The sequence below is a fragment of the Esox lucius genome, chromosome 9 (genome assembly GCF_011004845.1).
Source record: "Esox lucius isolate fEsoLuc1 chromosome 9, fEsoLuc1.pri, whole genome shotgun sequence".
NCBI lineage: Eukaryota > Metazoa > Chordata > Actinopteri > Esociformes > Esocidae > Esox > Esox lucius.
The window spans coordinates 15,454,073-15,472,768 of NC_047577.1; the positions used below are offsets into that span (position 1 = coordinate 15,454,073).

Below are 18,696 nucleotides of genomic sequence, written 5' to 3' on the forward strand. Positions count from 1 at the left end.
TCATATGATGTACCCCAGGGGTTGGTGCTAGGCCAATTCCTCAGTCCCTACACAATAATGATATTTTCCTCTTCCCTTCCTTCTTTTTAAACCTTTTGATACAGGATTAACATCCTCTACCCACCCTCCCCTCCCCATATTATCGCTCCTTTTTATCGGTTTCTCTGATATCAGTTTTAAGTGTTTTAATGCAGTAATCTTATGTCTTTATGTATTTAACTTCATTGTTTGTAGGCCCATTCCTCATGTAAGATGTCCCCAAATAAAATCTATTATTATTGTGTAGTAGACACTTGAAAGTTTGCACTGAGTCTGCATTTCTAACCTTATTTGGCAGCTCTATGAGAAAAGGCCCTGCCTCTAGCTGTTTGTTAAGATATTCTAGGTACAATTAGGAGGCCTGCATCTTGCAATCCTAGGTTACATGTAGGCATGTATGGCTGGATCATTTCAGCAAGGTAGGTAGGAGTAAGTCCATGTATTGCTTTATGGGTTAAAAATAAAACCTTCAAATCAGCCCTAAAACTAACAGGCAGCCAGTGTAAAGAGCATAGTATTGGAGTAATGTTTCCAATTTTTGTTGTTCTGGTTAGGATTCTAGCAGCCATATTCAGCACTTTTTGAAGTTTATTTATTGATTTATCAGGGTAACATTGCAGTAATCTAAAAGTGACAAAAGAATGGATTAGTTTTTCTGCATCGGTTTTTGATAAAAAGTTTCAGATTTTTGCAATGTTCCAAAGCTGGAAAATGCAGCTCTTGAGATATATTTTATATGTTAATCAAAGGAGAGATCAGGGTCGAGCTCTCCTTTGATTAACTAATTTCTAGCTAATTTGGGGAGATCTCCATGTTTCATCAAAATATACACCTGTGTGTAATCAGCATAAGAGTGAACATTGACATTATGATTCCAGATTACATCACCCAGAGGCAGCATATACACTCACCTAAAGGATTATTAGGAACACCTGTTAAATTTCTCATGAATGCAATTATCTAATCAACCAATCACATGGCAGTTGCTTCAATGCATTTAGGGGTGTGGTCCTGGTCAAAACAATCTCCTGAACTCCAAACTGAATGTCAGAATGGGAAAGAAAGGTGATTTAAGCAATTTTGAGCGTGGCATGGTTGTTGGTGCCAGAGGGGCCGGTCTGAGTATTTCACAATCTGCTGAGTTACTGGTATTTTCACACACAACCATTTCTAGGGTTTACAAAGAATGGTGTGAAAAGGGAAAAACATCCAGTATGCGGCAGTCCTGTGGGCGAAAATGCCTTGTTGATGCTAGAGGTCAGAGGAGAATGGGCCGACTGATTCAAGCTGATAGAAGAGCAACTTTGACTGAAATAACCACTCGTTACAACTGAGGTATGCAGCAAAGCATTTGTGAAGCCACAACACGCACAACCTTGAGACGGATGGGCTACAACAGCAGAAGACCCCACCGGGTACCACTCATCTCCACTACAAATAGGAAAAAGAGGCTACAATTTGAACGAGCTCACCAAAATTGGACAGTTGAAGACTGGAAGAATGTTGCCTGGTCTGATGAGTCACGATTTCTGTTGAGATATTCAGATGGTAGAGTCAGAATTTGGCGTAAACTGAATGAGAACATGGATCCATCATGCCTTGTTACCACTGTGCAGGCTGGTGGTGTAATGGTGTGGGGGATGTTTTCTTGGCACACTTTAGGCCCCTTATAGTGCCAATTGGGCATTGTTTAAATGCCCCAGCCTACCTGAGCATTGTTTCTGACCATGTCCATCCCTTTATGACCACCATGTACCCATCCTCTGATGGCTACTTCCAGCAGGATATTGCACCATGGCTAGAACGTGTCCATGTTGCCCAATATGGGTTTCCAGTCTCTCTTAGAGAAGGGAGTGATCAGTAGTGTCAAAGGCATCACTAAGATCAAGAAGCAACAGGACGGATGTAGCACCTTTGTCTGAGGCCATTTGAAGGTCATTTGTTACCTTCACAAGTGCATTCTCAGTACTATGATGGGGTGTGAAACTGGACTGGTGCATTTCATAAATGTTATTTTCTTCAGGAAGGCATTCAGTTGTGGGAAACACATTTTCTAAGAATTTTGAGAGGAACAGGAGGTTCGATATTGGCCTATAATTGTTTAATATATCTGGATCCAGATTAGTTTTTTTCAAAAGAGGCTTAATTTCTGCTGTTTTTAGTGAGTTTGGTACACATCCGGAGCAAAGGGAGCAAATAATTATGTTCAACATTAGTAACATTTTTGTTCACCTCAATCGGGTTGGAGAAATAAGCTGATCAAGCAGATGTGAGTGATCAAGCAGATTGTAGTGTACTGTCTATCCAAGCTAGTCTAAATACTTCCAACTTGGTGTAGCACCACTTTTGCTCCAATTTTCTGGAGGCTTATGTGGTGCTCTAGTATTGTAAGTGTACCAGGGAGCAAGTTTCTGTTGCGTATTTCTTGTTTTTATTGGTGTAACCGTATGTAAAGTAATATGCAGTGTTGAGTTTAGCTCCTCGATTAGATTGTTTGCAGATTTATTTACTCTGTCATCGATGAGCAAGCCCGGAATAATATAAAGAAATCTATTTGTAGTCTGAGAATTAATATTACGGTTTTTAAAAGTAATTATGGTGCAAGTGGGTTTTTGTTTTAACGGTAAATGTAATAAGATATATTCCAGGATTATGGGGGGAAATTATTAAATCTACAATATCTATTTCTCGTGAGTCTAAGGCAGAGGTCTCAAACCGGTTCCACAGAGGGCCGAGTGTCTGCAGGTTTTCGCTCTCACCTTGTACTTAACTGACTAATTAGGTCACTAACTGGTTCGTTTCTACCCCCACCTGGTTGTTTAGGTCTGAACTGGGAACCAATTTATAGGAAAACCCAAAAACCTGCAGACACATGGCCCTCCGTGGAACCGGTTTGAGACCTCTGGTCTAAGGTATGATTGTGGCAGTGCATTGAACCTGAGACATGCTGGACAAAACTCACTGAGTCAATTATGGCTTCAAAGGCTTTTTGAAGTAGGTCATTGGACTTTTCCATATGAACACTGAAATTACCAATATTTAGAATACTATCTGCCATGCCTACAAGGTTAGACAAGAATTCTGGAAACTCATTGAGGAACACTGTATGGCCCAGGGGGCCGGTAAATAGTAGCTATGAAAAACGATTTATCAGCCTGGTTAGCTTTCACTAGTAAAACATCTAAAGAATAAAAACCCGTTTATTTATTTATTGCACCGATTACAGAGATTCTTGTTGTATTTGATGTAGTTTACCTGGTCTTATTCTTTAAACAATTCACCACTCAGGTCTGGCCTCTATCAAAATGTTGATATTGTTGTCAGTTAACCATATCTTGACCACTTTCACTGTATGTTTCAGATCATCGTCTTGTTGGAGGGTCCAATGCTGCCCAAGTCCAAGGTATTCTGCAGACTGCCTGATGTTTTCCTCCAGAATCTTAATGTAGTCCTCTTTTCTCATTATGCCTTTGACATTGACCAGGTTGCCTGGCCCATTGGCTGAAAAACACCCCCAAAGCATTGCATTCCTACCACCATGCTTGACCTTTCTTTCTTTCGCCAAACAAAAACCACGTCCCTGTGTCCCAACAACTCAATTTCCCTCTCATCTGACCACTGTTAGAAATCAGCCATTTCGTAGAGTGGTTGTAATAATTATCGCATACCCGTTTGTCAAGGGAGAGAGTAATTCAATTATTTATTGCAGCATTAGAAAGCCTTGTTCATGAGGTTACGGACCTGGTCTTCCTTACACAACCTCAATCTCATCTCACTCAATCGCTTCTCTCTAATGTTGGTTACAAGCTGATATATACATTGAAGGGTGTGTCTACCTAGCAAAGATCAGGGGCCTGTTGCACAAAAGTAGAATAAAGAAATCCAGGATAACTGAAAAAGCGCAGCTTGACTTAGTGTGATCCGCTCATCGCGGCTTAACCGGTTGCACGTTTGCAGAGCCAGGATGAGAAGGTGAAGCTATTTCAAGCCAGGTGTAGATAGTCGGGATAAGTGCACATCCACGGCGTTCTTAAATAGACCACAGTATCGATCACAGATTCAGAGATGGAGAAGACGCGTGCGGCATATTTTTCACCCGAGGCGCAGCAACTAATTATGGAAAGTTATGAGGAGGTAAAGCATATAATATGCAGAAAAGGAAATACGGCTGCTGTTATTAAACTGAGAGAAAAAGCCTGGCAGACAATAGCGGACCGACTGAATGCGTAAGGATTTAAAAATATCTACTTTCTAGAAAAGTTGTACACTGTTTTAATTGCTTTTAATATGCTTGTTTTATGTGTCGGTCTCAGTGCTGCATCTTGTTGTGTGCTAAATGTGCTGGTTGTACTGTAGGTGTCTTTGAGTAGCCTAACATGTAAAGCACAATATAAATAACATTATATTATTTAGCCTACTTTGCCATAAAAGTGAGCAGAGGGAATTAATGTTCCTCAGGAAATGTACCCTAAAGACTAGGCTTAAATTCAAACTCTCATGCGAGAATGTTTTACAACCATGTGCACAAATCTCTAGAAGCTATGTCTAAGTCTAAATATCTTCCTACAATTAATGTTCATACAGAACATATGTGACTGGGGGGGGGGGTGCCTGCTGCAGACTTCCCCCCCAGCTGAGGAAATGGCCCTTGATTTGAACCAAGGAAGGCCTGTGTTTGAAGGATCTGTATGTAACAGGATCCAGACGCAGTACAGTATGACAGCCAGCCTGGCAACATAGTAAGTATGGGCTAATGGCAATCTGAATTATGCACAATTCCTGCTGTGCTAATCAATGGGTGGTTTACAGAATTCACAAACTGTAAGATGTCTGTATACATGACATCTGAACAAGCAAATAGAGCTGGCAGATGCACAGATTGCTGTAAGTAAAAGGACTCTCCAGGATCTGGACCTTGGTATAGAAATCAAGAATAGAACACTGAGGAAAATCCAGAAACTAGAAAAATAAGTGACTTCAATCCACACTGTTAGCGCATCTGTAAAACAATGTATTAATCATATTTTTCTTTCTCTCTCCCAAGCTCCAAACTGACAAGTGGCAGCACTAAAATAAAAAGCTTAAGAAGCATTGTGGTGTTCCCTGTGTGATGAATGTACAATACACTATGCAAAGTTATTAGTTCAGTGAGGTGAGATGAAAATTGATGTTATGAAACCAAAGTAAGCTACTATAATATCGAATAAAACATTAGGCCTAATTAACACAAACAATCCTTTATTGGAGAAGGACATGACAATGAAATCACTCATCTGAAATAATGTATTGGTCTCTGACCAGCCTGCCATTAATGTCATCTGAGAATATAGCTGCATTGTCCCACTCAATCTCCGGTGCCACTGCTGGACCCCTTTCCTTTCTCAGACAGGCAATATTGTGTAGGACCGTGCAGGCTACAGTAATGTGACAGGCCCTGTCTGGGGTGACCCTCAGGTGGTGGAGACACTGAAATCGTGACTTGAGAAGACCAAATGCCATCTCAATTCGGGCCCTTGTTCTTGCATGGGGAAGATTGTATCCTTGCTGTGCTGCTGTCTGAGGGTCTGCAAGGGGAGTGAGAAGGTATGTCTCACAGGCATAACCCTTGTCTCCCAGCAGAACGCCAGAGAATTCACCTGAGAATACAAAATGTAATCATTACAACTACACACAAGTAAAACCTTTGACGCAATTGTGTTTATCAGTGAAATGTGTGTGGCCTACCTTGTGATAGTCGCTGGGAAATGGTACTGGACCTAAAAACTCGGGAGTCAAGGACGGACCAAGGCCACTTTGCCTCCAGATTGGTAATGATGCAGGCAGCATCACAGATCATCTGAAACAATGCAATGTTTCCTATTCAGTATACATGTCATGCACAGAATACATTTGGGCTAGTTGACAGTAACTAAATAATTTTTACCTGAACATTGATACTGTGGAAGGATTTTCTGTTGACACAATCTCCCTCGTGGGCCCCTGAGGGGCGTTTAATGCGGATCTGTGGGCAGTCCAGCGCACCAATGACATTAGGAAACGCTCTAACACAAAATAGTCTGAGTATATCCTGTGACTGTTGTAATGTTACACGTTTTTGTAATCTGTAATTCATGTTACCTGCAATCTTGTAGAAATCTCTTTGATGAAGCACATTCTTCTGTGGCCAGCGAATGTAATAAAGATGTTTGCCAAGGATTTCAGTGCCAAACACACTTCTGACACAACGGCAAATAGTGCCTTTATTTAGAATTTCGGCATGTCCCACGGCATATACAAACATAACGCTTCTAAAAAAACGCAGTGCCACACAATAACGGATTCCATCTCCAGTAAATCGATACCTCTCATGCAGGTACTCGTCAGGAAAAGCTAAAGGGTCTGATCTGTCCCGAAACACCCTCTCACGTTTGAAAGCACGTCTAAATATCAGCGCTTCTTCATCCAAAACGTCATTCAGAAATGGGCATGCCATGGTGCAGGGAGAAACACAGGTGAATGGGACTTCATATATTGCCCTCATCACTGACTTAATTGAAATCCCTGTTGCAAATTCATCAACCATTTCAAACCATCTAAACTGCAATAGTAGGATTTAAATCAAACTCGTCACAGCAATAGTGACAAGTAATGCATGTTAATAACAATAAAGCAGAACACATTCAGAAGACAACGGAACGACTGTTAAAAACGTTTATTTCGAGTCAGAGCGGCAGCTGATTTAACACAAGACTCCAGGATTAATCTTAGCCTGGCTGTTAGCCTGCTCTGGAGCAGGCTAGCTGCAAAGAATACATCTCCATGGTTACTTGGCTGGGTTTAATTCAGCCTGCTTTTGTGCAACCAAGTCAAAGCTAAATTAATCCAGGATAACTTGGATATCCCGGCTTAATCCCTTATCCTGGTTTTGTGCAACAGGCCCCAGGTTCCCAAGACAGTTACCCCCATGCCAAATGGTCAATGTAAACATTCCTGTTGGTAACAGAGAGAATCTAAACAGAGAGGTTTCTATTGTTCTCATTATCTAGGCACTTTCACTTCCAATGAAATGTACATTCATATTGTAATTGTTAATGCTCAGATTCCACACTACAGAATTTATGACAAAAAGCTTTCTTTTTTGTCCAGATGAGCTTTTGCAAAGTCTAGGTGAGCTTTTCTGTGCCTGCCTTGGAGAAGTGTAGTCCTTCTTGGTCGGCGCCCATAGAGACCAGCCTTGTGCAGGGTCCATTGGAGTGTCTGCCTTCAGATGTTGGTACCAGATTTGCTCAGATTCATCAGGATGGTCTTGGTGGTAATTAGGCTTGATTATATACATTAGTCAATAAACAGAGGGTAGCTTACATTGTTAAATTCTGTATGGTAATTATAATGCCTTTTAGTGGTTTCTTCTCTAAACTGGACAATACTGAACTTGCGCTGATAACGAAATGTGATATCCCAAAAACATTGTGAAAAGCTACAACTTCATCTCACTGCCTCCCTGACTAGCTTCGATCAGATTTAACGTCACTGGTAATATCAGTAGCTATCATAACAGTGTTTACTTGGTGGTGTTTCTGCCTCTGTGATGTGCGTACATCGTCCTCTTGAAGCAATGTTTGTAAAGACAGAGCAGGGTCTTTATGTAGACCATCCACGTTACGGGGACAAATACCAAAAGCAAATACTTTTCATGCAGTTGGTGTTTGTTTTAATTTTGTGAAATGTCAGGAGCTACATAAGGGGATGTGGGCAAATACCGCCGGACTGGCATGTTCATCAGTTGCATATGTAGTTGGTTCATTTTCTGCGGGTTCACTTCTCTGCCTTAGAGAACATCATGATGCAGAACTGACGTTGTGAAAGGGCAAGACAACTGTTGACAACAATTAACAGCTATAAGGGGAATAGTTTTTCACTGCACTCTGACCAATGAAAGCCACTGTGGGGAAGTGAAAATCTTGCACATGAGAACACAGGATTAAGGGTTATGGTATTTGTTACACTTCCACATCTGCGGTGAAGGAACATGAGTTCTGTGTGTGGTTTAGCAGCACCTAAGTTAAAAGGTTTAGCAGGACCTAAATCATGGACAGTTCCCAGCACTGCAGACTCTCAGAGAGTGCATTGCTAAGTCATTCTCCCTTCTCACAGAATACAATTCACAGCAAAATGCAACAGAACAAGTGCCCTTAATTGCCATGGAAACGAGGACAAAGACAGGTGAGCAAGGGGAAAGCGGAATCTAACCTTTTTGGTTGGAAAGGGTTGATGCATTGGTGGGGAGTGTCCGTAACAGTGATCAGGAGGAAAAAAACTGGAATAGAAAGCACATACGTTGATCAAAAAGCACAAAATGAGGTCCACATTATTTTTTTTATTACAAGCTAAGACAGTCAAGAGCCTTCCCTTCCTTCCTTCATTGAATAAGAGGCATGCATGCCTCCTAGAGTTGCCTCTGGAAGAACTGGGGAGTCTTTGGCACTGACACTACTTCCTGGAAGAGATTAAACTCCCTGAATGTAAGTACCCCATATCTGGGGTACCTCTGTTACTGACTTAAATTCAGTCTCATTGGAGAACGGTAGGCCCTATCTGGGTAACCAGGATGTCTCCTGGAAGCTGAAGTCTTGTCTCAAGTCTTGTCTTTCCAGCTGTGCCTTCCTATCTCACTAGCATAGAAATCTACCATGTTGTTATTACACATAACCTATTACATAATTAATTGGGATTATTGTATGTTTACCTCTGAATCTTTCAAATTGTAGAGCACGGTTTTCTTTCACCGGGGCCCCATATTTTACAATGGATTACACCCTCCATCCCTGAAAAACAACTCCCAAACCACAGTTATTACCATACTCTTTCAATGTGTTGTAGTTTAAGAGTTCTGTTGTATTTCGTTTTTTGGAGGGATGAAGGGAGATGGACTGGCTTGCATACAATGGTTTGAATGGTAGTTACACTATCAGTGTGCCTACGAGTTGTTCTGCTCCTTTTTCCAACATCATGTAAAATGGGAATGGTTTCAGGATTGCATGCTGACCACCAATTAAGGCATTCCTGTTTTAATATAATATCGTTTATCAGGGACACAGCTTGTTCTCAACAACAACACTGCATCAATGAAAAACATATTGCTTGACATAGTGAAAAAGGATGAAAAGAACAGGACAAGGGTACAGAAGAAGAGTGTCAACTTCATGCAGGAACTTGTACATCAGGTAATTGACTATATTGTAAATGAATCCCTCAGGAAGGTCACCACAGCCTTGCTCTGCGCAGACAAATCACGCTCAGAACAGGTTCAGTGAGCTAGGCTTAAATCCAACCCGTGCTAAAAGGGGTTGAGTGATATGAAGGAAAGGCTAGTAGCATGAAGGCCAGCTGAAGACATCATGACCCAGAGGTAGGGAGTTCATTATCAGCCCAAACCCCGATCACAACCGGGCAGGGACTTAATTTCTGATATTGTAGTCGGGCTGGGCTTGTGACAATGATTTTTTTTAATTCATAAATGCAACAATAAATAATAATATAAACTAGCAGGGCATGCAGTTTGTGCAGCATTGTGCATAATGTGAATCAGCTTGTGCTGTAGTTGTTGCAATATTTATATTTTTATAGATGTTTGGAGAAGTAAAACCAGACAATTTTCAGAAACAATTCAATCTTTGTTTCAAACACACAGCTAATAGGCTATATACATTGTTAAACTTCCAAATTTGAGTCCTGTTTGTACAGTGGGCCTGTACTATAGGTTACCTTTGTATGTATATTGTTGAGTGGGCAGGGTTGCCAGATGTCATTGACCCTAAACCGCAGAATCACCTGTGGATTTGCACCCGCAGTCATTAAAAAAAGCACAATTTAACAGGAAACCGCCCATCTGGCAACACTGAGTAGTAGAGTTGGTTTTTGAGACCACATGCGCTCAATCTACTTTTTAATCAGCATTTTGAATGGGAAGGGTCCAGTATTTCCCCCCCAATGGCTCAGGGAGGGTGATGTGAAAATATTTTTGCTTTGGGGAGCATCAACCATTTTCATATTATCCACCCTATCATAAAACATTTGTTCCTTAAACAGCTGGTTATGCTAAGTCAGTTGAATTGGGAAGAACTGGCAGTGAATACCAAAACAATTCAACATTTTCCCTTAAACCTAATGGATCTGTCAACATTTGGCCAGCACACTTACGCTATTAAAGTCAGAGGATCACAGTTAAACTAGGCTGTTGGGAAATAGACTGCAAGATCACGAGCAAGGCAATAAAAAACAAAAAAGTAATTGACCGACTAAGAAAACTATACTTTTCACTCCTCAGTAGAGCAAAGTTCATCCAGTAGGAGTGCAACACAAAGGTCGGTTTCTTTTTTAGGTCACAGTTCTGTATCTTTTTGGTACAGGCAAGAAAACATTTGAGTTACTGAAGATCAGTTTTAAGTTTATTTGGCAAACACATCCAAAACTAATCCAGGAAGAAAATATAAATGCCTGAGCAAAATCAAAATAAAATATGTATAAGTACAATATGTAAACCTGGCACAAACTGTTCTACAATCTAGTGTGGGTACTACCTGTTTGCTAAAAGTCGTAATGTGGCACTGGAAGGTCCTGAAACACTATACACACTCATTCCTCTAGTTGTTTTTTTCCGGCACAATGACTTCTTGAATGCATTGAGGAAATAAGGTTGTGTTTAAAAATAGCAATTAACTGACATATTAAATAATCGATTAATCTGTCAAATATAATTGCAAATGATCCCTTAATCAGATTTGAAAAATCTTGGGATTAGATTGGATTAATTACAAGTATTACATATTAAATGAGTGTTTTTCCTGAACTTAACTCTTTAAAACAACTTGAGATTTTGTTTTAAGTAAATTTAAACTAAATGTGTTATAAATAAAAAGAAATGAAAAAAAGGTTTTATGAAGTGCATATACAAAACGGCATGCCGGGCACTACAAAATACTCTTCAGGAGTCAGAAGTCAGGAACATGGAAACATGACACACACAATAACCAACATGGAGAGGGAGAAAATGGCTGAACTAAATTCACAGACTAACAAGGAGAACAGAAACAGGTGGGGGCTAAACACAGGTGAAAGGAATAGACCGATTAACTGAAACAAGAACAGGAAAGACCATACAAGGACAAGACAAGGAAAAACAGAAAACACAAAGCGGAATAATCCCCTCAGGCTGGGACCGTTACAGTAGCAACAGATCTTTTACAAAGCTGTTTTTGTCTGTAGTTTAAAAGGTACTATTTTAAACTGTTTTGATCACTAATAAAGAATAAAGGAAACTTTATAAAATACTATGGTTAAATAACACTAATAAGTCTTCTTTAACATGTTGGAATTCCCCCAGAATATCTGTAAGGAAGAAGGTAAGACATTGTTGACAATCTTATAGCAGGCAGTTTAAAAAAAGAAAAAGAAAAGTACAGAGACAACATCCCGGTAGATTGAAACATTGAGATCGACTGGGGATGCATTTCGCTCAGTTTTGTGTTACAAAACTGCACTTCATAGTGGCCTTTTATTGACCCCAGCCACAAGGGGTTCCTTGTGTAGTTATCTTACTGTTTCATAAGCTTCCTGACATCCCGTACCAATATCAAGGTGGATGGATTATATTGGCATAAGGTGAAAAAACCCATAAACCAGGATATAAAGAAATTTGCACACATCTTAGAGCCATTACTTTTTTTAAGTATCTGAAATAGCCTATTATCTAAATCCCTGGCGTAGCATGGTGACACCGAGCCCGGGTGCAAGATGTCCTTAAGAATTAACTTGTGATAAAGTTAGCCAGGAGACATACACCAGACCTATGAGGCCTTACCGATGCCATAAAAAGCAGCGGTTCAGTCCGACTCTTCACCCTGGTTTCTTTCAATTTCGACCGGTTGTCCTAGACATTACAATTACATTACACAGACATCAATTACCCCAATACATTAGTGATGGGACGCTTGAAGCGACGCTTCGGTACGCGCCTCGTGATTTTCTAGCGAGACAGGTCGTAATGAAGCTTCCGTACTCGATTCAGTTATGAGAAAACGCCACTTAGATGACTTATGAAGCTTTGTTTCTGCAGTGTACAACCTGATGTGCTGGCTTTTGGTTTCGTGTCCAGTTTGAGTATATAAGGAAGTGAAATGCTGTTCATTTTCGAGAGTGGGTGAAAGTAGTTTGATGACTGAACAAATATTGTCACTTGTGAGATTTTTGGAATGGACCCATCTAAAAAAAAAAATCCTCAATACAAATATTTCCCTGTTACAAAAGCAATGTTCTTCCCTCACTATCCAGTTACAAAAGCTCAGTTGCCAGTTCAAAACACATGAAAAAGCATACACAAATGCTCTCTCTATTCCTCTACTCTCTGATTAAACATGCACTTTTACATTCAGTATTTACCAATTACTTATGCAAATAAAAACAAAAGTTTAAGAAAAAATAAAACAAATGAAATGGGAACAGGCATTTTGTAAGAAAAAAAACATTTTAGACTGTAGTTATATTGGCTACATTGACTTCACATTGCGAGTGAAGCGACTGACATGAGTCCTTGAAGTGGATGACTGATGCTCCCGTTGAGCCAATGCAACGTCATTGTGGTAATCATTAGTCGAGCTGCTTTTAATGATTTCAACCAGCGGGTACCCTCCCTCAGTGAGCACTATTTAGACGAGGCATCGAGAAGTACACAGGAACATCCAAAAGTTTATGTTGTTATCTGTCGTTGAAGCTTCAGTAGTTTGGTGGCTTAGATGCAATGTAGCTAACAGTAGCATCATGAAAATATTTTGGCATATAGAGGCTACAGGTTTGAATCCTTTTAATAACAACAATACATGGTTCTAATGGAGCGCCATTGAAAGACCAAATGATGCTTTACTACTAGTACAACATCAAAACTAAGGTAGGAAAGAGTAATAGCGCAGCACACTAACACACACACACACACACACTACGGAGGAAAAGAATACTGGTAATAGACAGGAAACAAGATGAGGGAAGGAGGTGTGGGAGTGAACGTTGACACAACTTTTCCAACCAGAACGGAATACCCCACAGTGCACAAATGACCAAAGACCCAAGCAAAGTGTCTCAAACTGTGGTTCAACTGTCCTATTCCAGACTGCTGTCGACAGGGTCACGGGTTTGATTCTTCCTGTTGCAGGTCTGACAATTTTGTTGAACACAAAATTAGAGGAAGTGTCTGGGGAGAGGGAAGTCTGGTCATCCCTGCTTAGACTGCTGCCCCCGCGACCCGGCCCCGGATAAGCAGAAGAAGATGGATGGATGGATGGACAAAATGTCGTCAACAAATTCCTGTTTTATTGAGTTTAGCCTTTTCAATGGTCTTTATTATTAATTAATCCAGGGCTGTTGGCCGCAAACCACACAAAAAAAAATGTACCGCTCCGGGATTAATGCAATAATGTCTAATGGTGCATTCAATTGTCCTCTGAAGTTGGAACTCGGAACTGGAAATGACGTCACACCCAAGTTAACCCAAGTTGATTGCGTTCCAGTGTCCGAAAGTCGGAAAACAAGACATTTTTGTTTCTTAATCTTTCACCACAGACTACAAACAAACTTACGAACAAACTGCTGACCATGAGATATTGACAGTAAAGGCACAAAGACCACAGTGGCCGTAGGGCGTACAGTGATTTTTGGGGCATCACAGCCAGAGCGAAAGGCAACGACGGCCGCTGCTGTTGATACAAGGTGCTGCCATCTTGGATTACAACCTCGGGGCTAGTGGGGTTCTTCCGACTTTCCGAGTTGGAATTCCGACTTAAGGGGGCGTTCCAGTTGAATCTGCTGACTTGGAACTCGAAAATGTCAACCTCCGAGTACAAATGGAACGTGACATATATCAAACATGTCATATTACATTTTCGCCAGCAGATGTCCCTGCTGTGCACTCTGTTGGAAAGCTTCGAGCAATGAAGTGTTTTTATTTTTAAACGGGCCTCAGTGGTTCAGATAGACTCGGTTTCCCATCCCTAGTTGTCACGGTTTGGAGGCATTGAGCTGTAGTGGAGAATCATTCCTTTTTTTGTCTTCAAAGAGCAACAAAAGAAGGGTGTGATGGCAATTTCAGTGATCAGAACTCTTAAAGGAGGAAGTACAGAGACAAAATTCTCTTGGCACAATTTAACAGTTTATTTATTTGCAAATAGAGAGATGCGTCAAACGCTTACAATCATAATCAAAGGTGTGGGGTCCCAACTGCAAACCAGAAACACCCAAGGCGGGACAGGGCCCTGGAGCAGAGGGAGGCTCCGCCCCCAAGGCAGGGGAGGGCGCTGGTGCAGAGAAAGGCTCCGCCCCCAAGGCAGGACTGGGCACCAAAACCCTCAGTGAAGAGATGCCTAGAACTACAATAGCTTTTATTTTATTCTCCTATACAGTGTTAAGGCTTATGTATCTTTTGGGGCAAAACTTAACCTATAGCCTAATGACCTGATACAGATTAAGTGAAGGTGGTGATGAAGCAGTTCTGCAACTGGTATTAGTCGTTTTTCCAGTTCCTCATGTAAGTCGAGCTGGATGATAGCCATTACCTTTAACATAGATGTTAAAGAGTATTTTCACATTGATATTCTGTTTGTATTAGCTCTCTATTGCAGCGGTTAAAGAATGTCCTAAATAAACAAAGAACACGATGAAAAAACAATTACTCTGTTTATAATGCCTAATGTATCCAGCAACCTATCAGGTAAAGTTTCAAATATGAGCTGCTGTCTTTGTCTTGTTCATGAGGTCGTGCACTGCGGCTAAATATAATGACAGCGCCACCCCAAAGCAAAGGGACGAAAGTTATGAAGGGAAAAAAATTATTTCTTAGCAATCTAAGATAGCCAGCGTTTTGCAATTCAGAGAACAAATGGAACAACAAGCTATCTCACTGTGCTGTTGGATGGATTGGACTTTTGATAAACTGGCCACTAACTGTTAAATAGGCCACGGTATCGATCACAGATTTACTGAGGCAGAGATGGAGAAGACGAGTGCGGCATATTTTTCACCCGCTGAGCAGCAACTAATTATGGAAATGTATGAGGAGGTAAAGCATATAATATGCAGAAAAGGAAATACGGCTGCTGTTATTAAACAGAGAGAAAAAGCCTGGCAAACAATAGTGGACCGACTGAATGCGTAAGGATTTAAAAATATCTACTTACTAGCAAAGTTGTACACTCTGTTTTAATTGCTTTTAATATGCTTGTTTTATGTGTTGGTCTCAGTGCTGCATCTTGTTGTGTGCTAAATCTGCTGGTTGTACTGTAAGTGTCTTTGAGTAGCCTAACATGTAAAACACAATATAAATAACATTATATTATTTAGCCTACCTTGCCATAAAAGTGAGCAGAGGGAATTAATGTTCCTCGGGAAATTTACCCTAAAGACTAGGCTTAATTTCAAACCCTCATGTGAGAATATGTTTTACAACCATGTGCACAAATCTCTATAATCTATGTCTAATTCTAAATATCTTCCTACAATTAATGTTCATACAGAACAAATGTGACTGGGCAAAAATGAACCTGGCAACAAGTCAAGATCAAATATAAAAACTGTTTGCAGGCTGGTAAGTGCCTTAATTCTTAACAGTGTGCAAATGGTATGTAGAAATTACTTACAAGATGCCTGCTCACATTTTATCTAAATGGATTTTAGCAGTTAGAAGACTCATTTGTCTGGCACTGGGGGGGGGGGGCACCAGCTCCAGACTTCACCCCAGCTGAGGAAACGGCCCTTGACTTAAACCAAGGAAGGCCTGTGATGGAAGGGATTCAGGGTGGGACAGCTATAGACTCTGATTCACCTGCAGAAACTGCCCTCTTCATACGAGGTACATTTTCCAGTACTGCACATCAAACAACCATTTATGGGCATATGTGGACTGTCTGACCTTGTGTCTTGCAGTGTCCGGCGACACAGTCACTCTCATGCCACCAGACGATGATCCAGTGAGTATTATTTATTAAAAGCATCTGGCTTGGCACATCCTGTCAATATAAATTATATTTAATATGGCAGGGGGAAGGGGCTGCTGCAGCTGATGATGAGGAGATGTGTCACTGGACTCCAGAAGGCCTGAGGTATCATGTCAATCTAATGGAAATGCATATTTAGCCCATAATGGATGAGAAGTCAGTGATGAAGCACTAAAATGTATGTATGTAACAGGATCCAGACGCAGTACAGTATGACAGCCAGCCTGGCAACATAGTAAGTACGGGCTAATGGCAATCTGAATTATGCACAATTCCTGCTGTGCTAATCAATGGGTGGTTTACAGAATTCACTAACTGTAAGATGCCTGTATACATGACATCTGAACAAGCAAATAGAGCTGGCAGATGCACAGATTGCTGTAAGTAAAAGGACTCTCCAGGATCTGGACCTTGGTATAGAAATCAAGAAGAGAACACTGAGGAAACTAGATCTGGAGATCCAGAAACTAGAAAAAGAAGTAAGTGACTTCAATCCACACAGTTTTACAGATGTGCTTACAATGTATTAATCATGTTTTTCTTTCTCTCTCCCAAGCTCCAAACTGACAAGGGACAGCACTAAAATAAGAAGCATTGTGGTGTTCCCTGTGTGATGAATGTACACTACACTATGCAAAGTTATTGGTTCAGTGAGGTGAGACGAAAATTGAGGTTATGAAACCAAAGTAAGCTACTATAATATCAAAAAACATTAGGCCTAATTAAGGAGTAACACAAACAATCCTTTATTAGAGAAGGACAAGACAATGAAATCATTTATCTGAAATAATTTATGTATTGGTCTCTGACCAGCCTGCCATTAATGTCATCTGGGAATATAGCTGCATTGTCCCACTCAATCTCCGGTGCCACTGCTGGACCCCTTTCCTTCCTCAGACAGGTAATATTATGTAGGACCGTGCAGGCTACAGTAATGTCACAGGCCCTGTCTGGGGTGACCCTCAGGTGGTGGAGACACTGAAATCATGACTTGAGAAGGCCAAATGCCATCTCAATTCCGGCCCTTGTTCTTGCATGGGGAAGATTGTATCCTTGCTGTGCTGCTGTCTGAGGGTCTGCAAGGGGAGTGAGAAGGTATGTCTCACAGGCATAACCCTTGTCTCCCAGCAGAACGCCAGAGAATTCACCTGAGAATACAAAATGTAATCATTACAACTACACATAAGTAAAACCTTTGACGCAATTGTGTTTATCAGGAAAATGTGTGTGGCCTACCTTGTGATAGTCGCTGGGAAATGGTACTGGACCTAAAAACTCGGGAGTCATGGACAGACCCAGGCCACTTTGCCTCCACATTGGTAATGATGCAGGCAGCATCACAGATCATCTGAAACAATGCAGTGTTTCCTATTCAGTATACATGTCATGCACAGAATACATTTGGGCTAGTTGACCGTAACTAAATAATTTTTACCTGAACATTGATACTGTGGAAGGATTTTCTGTTGACACAATCTCCCTCGTGGGCCCCTGAGGGGCGTTTAATGCGGATCTGTGTGCAGTCCAGCGCACCAATGACATTAGGGAAAGCTGTAACACAAAATAGTCTGATTATATCCTGTGACTGTTGTAATGTTACACGTTTTTGTAATCTGTAATTCATGTTACCTGCAATCTTGTAGAAATCCTCTTTGATGAAGCACATTCTTCTGTGGCCAGGGAAGGTAATAAAGATGTGTGACAAGGACTTCAGTGCCAAACACACTTCTGACACAACGGCAAATAGTGCCTTTATTTAGAATTTCGGCATCTCCCACGGCATATACAAACATGCCGCTTGCAAAGAAACGCAGTGCCTCACAGACCAGCTGAATTTTGGGACCCAGCAGTCTGCACAAATAACGGATTCCATCTCCAGTAAATCGATACCTCTCATGCAGGTACTCGTCGGGAAAAGCTAAAGGGTCTGATCTGTCCCGAAACACCCTCTCACGTTTGAAAGCACGTCTCAATATCAGCGCTTCTTCATCCAAAACGTCATTCAGAAATGGGCATGCCATGGTGCAGGAAGAAACACAGGTGAATGGGACTTTATATATTGCCCTCATCACTGATTTCATTGAAATCCCCGTTGCAAATTCATCAACCATTTCAAACCATCTGAAATGTAATAGTTGGATTTAAATCAAACTCGTCACAGCAATAGTGACAAGTAATGTGTGTTAATAACAATAAAGCAGAACACACTCAGAAGACAACGGAACGACTGTTAAAGACCCCAGATCCTCCATGAGTTGTGTGTTTGTTGTGGCACGGGCCTTAAAAGTCAGCCAAGGATTCAGGGAATGCTATAAAATGAAAATATTTATTTCAATAAATCTTCAAAAACCAAAAAAAGTTGCAATATGTGGTTAATAACAACACCAGTCTTTCACAGTCTTTGTTGAAACCTCTAGTTTCTCTAGTCTCTCCCCACACCTCACACTAAAGAGTACACAATGGCCAACAGGTGTTTGGAGAGTGACCAACACAGCTGTGTTGGACCGGAGACCAAATGATCTTAGCAGGTCAGGGCTTTGTCTCCACCTGTTGGCCACATAGCATCCATGTAGTGCAGGGCTGTCAAACTGGTTCCTCGGAGGGGCGAGTGTATGATGGTTTTTAGTTTTTTCCTTTCAAT

The 18,696-nt window shown here is 41.0% G+C and overlaps 1 long non-coding RNA gene across 1 annotated transcript; it reads left to right on the top strand.

Annotated features, from left to right (window-relative positions):
- Positions 1-4,243: 4,243 nt before the first annotated feature.
- LOC105012268 lies at positions 4,244-15,764 on the top strand. Its single transcript, XR_004576190.1, has 3 exons — positions 4,244-4,265; positions 15,576-15,646; positions 15,736-15,764. It is a non-coding gene; the product is annotated as an uncharacterized LOC105012268 (long non-coding RNA).
- Positions 15,765-18,696: the final 2,932 nt, after the last annotated feature.